Genomic DNA, 6,167 nt, shown 5'->3' with positions numbered 1-6,167 from the left:
ATCAAGCGAATAATGCAGAAAACAGGGATTTTTAGATGGGAAATTGCTCCTGAAGTACACTGAGAGAGAGAGAGAGAGAACTGTGCATGAAGTGTCATTTTATCGTGATGGAAGCAGAACAGCCAAAGTCAGAATGAATTCATGACGATGTTTATGTGAAGCGAAATGTGAAGAATATTTTGCATCTTCTTTTGCTGCTGGTTCAGTCAGATTTGGTTGGAGGGAGGTGAAACCTGCAGCTTCAGAATCAGCGCAAAAAAAGACGTAAACACAAAGCGTGGACCCGCCGATGCATCAGAATCTGTGAGCTTTGTGTTTATGTCTTTGTGCTCGTGTACCTGCTCTCATTTACTGTTTTAGCTGTTTGGTGGTTGTTGAAGTAGTTTAGTGAGCTTTAACCTGAGATTCTGCCTTTTCGGGCAAAATACATTTATATTTAAAAATCAGTTCAGGATTTGAATGAATCGATATCACGTTATCCAAGCTAGAATCAATTTTAATCTGAAAATCGATAATCAAAACCCAGCCCTACTCTACATACTCTTAAAGGTGAAAGAGTACAGGCTCTCAGCTGTGTGCAGGACGTTTGTATAGCTGCCTGAACCGCATGGACCGTGTGGACCATGTGCTATATTCATGTAATAATAACATTTTAGTTTGATTGTTTTTACTTGTGCAGTCAGGGTGACGGTGGACTCGCATCTGTGCAGAGGCTCAGTGGGAATAAGAAAGGCTGTGATCAGCTGACCTGCTGCTCTGTGCATTTACACACCTGACTCCACGAGGATGGAAGCAGATGTTTCACAGCTGGCTGATTTCAGACGGTAAACTACATCTCCCACAATGCGTATTGATTGTTTGAACCCCAGTGCCCCCGATACTGGGCAAGAGGGAGAACATATAGTTTAACGTGATGTAGGAGACGTCAGACTGTCAGCCTAAAGCTCATCAAACCATTTTAACGAGCAGCAAACAGCTAAAACAGCAACGACCACAGAGCAGGTAATTCTCCATGTGCAGGACAGGACCATCAGGGACAGCTCACAGTCCAGGTTTCATCACTCTGAGCTAAACTGACTGAACCAGCAGCCGAAGAAGATCCAAAGTACACTTCAAACATCCTCATTCATCCCCTCTGACTTTGGCTCTTACTTCCTGCACAGCTCCCTCTCTCTCAGTGTCCTCACAGACCAGTTTACCATCAATGCTCTGCTATTATCACGCACCAGTCTGCTGCTGTGTTCAGTGTGTCGGCCTCTGACATCACAGCCTCATTTCTGCTCTACAATACTGAACACATGTAAACCTCAATGAGTGCTCAGCTGGGTCTGTAATCAAACCTCTGGGACTTGGTGAAAAACACAAACGTTTATGTTTTTTGTTTTCTGCTATAGAAATCAGTTTTTTATGACTGCAGTTAAAAACCTGTGCAGTGAGCTTGCACGACTTCTTCTCTAATGTTATTTCTCACAGTTTAAACAGTCGTGCTGACAGCAGCTTTTTCTTCATCATGTAGAAAAACACTTTAATATGGGACTTCTTTACCCTGAAGTTTCCCCAGTCCAACCCAGCCAAGATCACAGTGGGCTGTCTGTGGGCTGCGGTGTAAACCAGTTGGACCAGTAGACGGTTTACGGCTGGTGTGATGGTGGAAGTCAGTGAATGAATCTGTGCTACACTTGGTGTAAGCTAACTGTGAGCATGAACCCACAGCCACTGTGCAGCAGTCACACACTTTACTGTAAACCAATCACAGTGCAGCAAACTCACCTGTTCATCCTGCAGAGGATTCTCATGCAGCCTTATATAACACAGTCAGTCTGCCTCAGTTTGATTAGCAGCAGGTTTATGAACAAACACAATGTGAGACAATATCTCACACATTTTTACTGGAGAATGTACAAACGTACTTAAAGGGATCATAGAAATAAAAACAGATCTTTAAAAAAAGTAGATGTTAAAAAACACCAATCATGTTCTTAGAGTCACTGGTTTAGCTTTGTGTAAACAGGTGGTGACAACTTTGGCCATAGGGGGCACCACTGTGCAGCCATCAATAAGCATCGCTTTCTTCTCTGAACATGTTTTTGCTGAAAAATGACTTCAGACTCATCGCATGTTTGTGTGCTAGCTTTAATAACCTGCAGGAGGACCTCCTGAATAAGAAAGCTTAAATGTGGTATTACATTCTCTTCAGGCGATATCTCACAAAGGTCACAGCTGGTGTTTCGTTCATATTCTGCTTAACTGTCGTTAATGTAACTACAGCTTTTTCCAGCAGAGGGCAGTGTTTCAGCACACAGAGTAGTGCCCATATGTAAGCAAAACAAACAAGAGAACACAGTATTCAGTCAGATACCAGAGTACAGCTGCACTGCAGACCCAAGACCCATTCCAAACGTCCCTCATGTCTCCTATTTCTGACCACTCTTCCTTGACCTCGATGAAAATGTCACTGAGGTCAAGGAAAGGTGGGAAGGAGAATTTCTGAGGACTTCTGAGAACTACAAAAGGCTGGTCTAGCCTTACCACAGCGTGTGTTCTTGTTTTATGGAGGTCATAGAAACGATAACAGCCTGTAAAACATATCTTTCATTCCAAAGGCTGGTGCTTTAAAGGAGGAGGAACATTTACTGCAATACTACTAAAATGATGATATTACTAAAACTTTGGCTGTGTCCTAAAACTCTTCATCAGTGTCACGCTGAGTGTTCAGAGGCGTGCCCACTTATTGGTCCTCAGTAACTGTTTCCATGAAACAGCAGAAATGAAGTGAAGTCAGCTTCTGTTTCTCAGCAGTGCGCACACGGCGAGCAACGTCTCTCTGCTCAGTCTGGAGCTAATAAAACGCTCATTGTGTCCGATTAATGCCTGAATGACACTAAGAAGACACGCGGACATTTACCCGCGTGTCACAGTAACCATGGTAACTGGGACGGTGACCTGAAGGTAAAAAAGGTTTGTGTTGTTCTGCACGTGGTACAGTTTGTAATGCTGCAGCTCCACCTGAGTCCTAATCCTCAGACCTTTGCTCGGTGGTTTCCAGAGGTGGGCAGTAATGAGGTACAAATACTTTGTTACTGTACTTAGTATTGTACTTAAGTAGACTTTTCAGGTATCTGTACTTTACTTCTGACTACTTTTTACTTTTACTCCTCACATTTTCAAAAGAGGCAGGAAAGCAACAGCCTGACCTTGAGTCCGAGCTGCGTTTTCTCCAGTGTATCCTAGGCTAGCAGAAGCATTGAGCCTCCTTTCCTTAATGTTTAGACCAACTGGAAGATCTCTGATCATGGCCACCCTGCAGCTCATAAGCAAAGTAGAGTTTTGGGATGCAGTCCCAGTGAAGATTGGAGAAAAAAAAGAGTTTAAGGGGCGGGGCTAATGGTGTGTGAAGTTCAGAAAAAAAGTTGTAAATTTATAGGAAGCTGAGTTAAGGGGGCATATCTTGTGTCCACATCAGTTTTAAATAAGTCACTCAGCAGCTTCGTCCAATCAAACCACAAGTTTATTTTCATAACGAGCTCGACCAATGACAGCAACTTTAAAAAAAAATTAATTGGCGATGAAACGGCGTCTTCCCCCCGTGACCGTGGCGGTCTCAGTGTGGTTGTCAGAGAGACCGGTGGATCCTGCAGCTCCACCCAGCCCCACCCCCGTTACAGCCTCCATCAGACACATCTGTGTGACTTCTTGATGGTGGTGCTGTGAGCTGAAAGACCAGAATAATCATTGTTACTTTTCTTAAAAAGCACTTTCATCGCTTTCATCATCATCATCATCATCATCATCATCAAGGTTGTGTATTGGGCCCTTATTGTTTCTGCTCCCACTTCAGTACATTCTGAGTACCTTTAAGGGCATGTGCTATCACCACTGTGCAGATGATCTGCCCTTCTATATCTCTTTTAGGCTAAGACTAGTATTTTTAAGTCTTTTAAAAGATTTTTCTAAGCTGCAGATGCTGAACAGCTTCTTAGACTCCATTAAATGTTGGATAACCTTCTCCAGCCTAATGCAGATAAAGCATAGGTCCTTGTCTGTGCCCAGCAGTGTTGATCAAGTTACTTGAAAAAGTAATCAGTAACTAATTACTGATTACCTCCCCCAAAAAGTAATCCCGTTTCTTTACTGATTACTTATTTTCAAAAGTAATTAATTACTTAGTTACTTAGTTACTTTTTAAAAACACGATTTACAACCTGAATAGGTGATAAAGCGATAGATCTTTCAGCCCAATTCTACTTTTTCTGCATAATCCATCATACAAAATGTAATCAAATGGAAAAGTCTCTTTTTAAAACTTGTTTTATTAGTTTTAATCTTTTAACTTTATGCATCAAGCAAAAATTAAATTATATGCAACATTCTCTGACTGGAAGAAATTAGTTTAACATTTAAACCTATTTTCTGCACATTCCAGCACATAAAATAAAATATTTTTTTGTGTTTACACTCACTCTTTCAAATAGATGAAAGTAAAACACAGCAGAAAATAAATAAAATCAAAGACTCAGCGGTCCTGTTGCTCTATTTTCACCTGTATAGCAGGCGGATGTTTGCCTTGGTGCAGGTGTGCCGCAGCGGTCAGTGGAAGAATCCGCGAGTTTCTCTGTGAATCTCCATTCCGTCGTAGCGCACTCGCTGCTTGCTCGTAAGTTTAGGGGTTTTTTCGCTGTAAAGAGAAGTTTTCTTCCCACGCAGTGAACAGTGGACGCTAATGTTTTTGTCACTTTTTATGGAATCAAACTCAAAGTAAGGTCAGTACTTCCACGCTTTAAACGCTGCAGGCTCATACTCTCTCCCGCACTTGTTATATTATCCATTGTTGATCTGCACACAGCTGTTGTCATGAACGCCGCACCGCCACGCCACTGTCATGAGACATTCTCGCAAAAAAATCACGGTTTTAGTAACGCAGTAACGCAGCGTTCCTACGTGAAAGTAACGGTAATCTAATTACCTTTTTTGCAATAGTAATCCCTTACTTTACTCGTTACTTGAAAAAAGTAATCGGATTACAGTAATGCATTACTGCCCATCTCTGGTGCCCAGTGTAGTGAAAGCCCTTTTCTCAGGAACCTTGGGTAACTCGTGACTCCCACTGTGGATGTCAGATCTGTGGTTCAGTCTTGTTTTTATCATTTAAGGCAGATTGTACCATTGTGTCGTGCTGTGAACTGGAAATCGTTGTTCATGCATTTATTTCATCACGTTTGGATTATTGTAAGTCAGTGTTCACTGGTGCAAGCAGAAACTGGCCGGAGCGTCTGCAGGTTGTTCAGGACGCTGCTGTGAGAACAGATCTTACTCTCATGGACGGCGTCGCTGATGCGGCTGGTTCTGACTGTTAGAGCTCTGCATGGACAAACAGCAGCTTACATCACTGACCTTTTGCAGCCATACGTCCCCATCAGGTCCCTGAGGTCCTGCTGATCGTATACGAGGCTAAACGCTGAGACCGAGCTTTTACCTCGATGACTCCGGAGCTCTGAGTCTGAGATCTGTGGACTCGGCGGTCTCTTTAAGAAACGACTGAAAACTCATCTTTTACATTTATTGTTTTGCTGTGACGCACTTTGTGGTCCTCGTCTTAAAAAGTGCTGTATAAATAAAAGTTGACTTTCTTACTTCATCATCTTCATCTTTCCCAGGCCCACCTTCATCTCTGAGGCTATGAAAGTGAGACAGAAGCTTGGCTCCAGACCACTCCCAGCTCTGTGACGTCACAGGGGTTGTGTCCATCTTTTATATACAGTCTAGAGCAGTGAGGCACCATCAGGCCGGACTCTGAATTGCAGCCCTGTCCTCAGGTCTCTGCAGATCAGGTCCTTTTGTTGCTTTTTTGTTTGTCAGACAGCAGAAATCAGTCAGAGAGTTTCAGGCTGTCGTGTGCAGGTGATCACACTGACCAATAGAAATGCTCCGTCACCTGCTTCGCGTGCTGGTTGGACAGAATCAGGTGGGAGTTACCTGTCTGTGCGATGTCATCAGAGACAGCATCGGAATATCTGCAGCTGTGTGTGTGTGTGTGTGTGCAGACGGGAGGCGGGGCAAGCACTGAGTGACAGTGCGGTTGCCATGGTGACCTTCAGCTGATCAGGTTTCTGTGGAGAGTTTGGAGCTCCTCATTTGCAGCGTGTCCGTCTCCTCTCTGCTCCCTCTCT

Source organism: Oreochromis aureus, linkage group 18, assembly GCF_013358895.1.
Source record: "Oreochromis aureus strain Israel breed Guangdong linkage group 18, ZZ_aureus, whole genome shotgun sequence".
Lineage (NCBI taxonomy): Eukaryota > Metazoa > Chordata > Actinopteri > Cichliformes > Cichlidae > Oreochromis > Oreochromis aureus.
The sequence above is the reverse complement of the archived record's forward strand: the minus strand, read 5'-3'. Positions refer to the sequence as shown.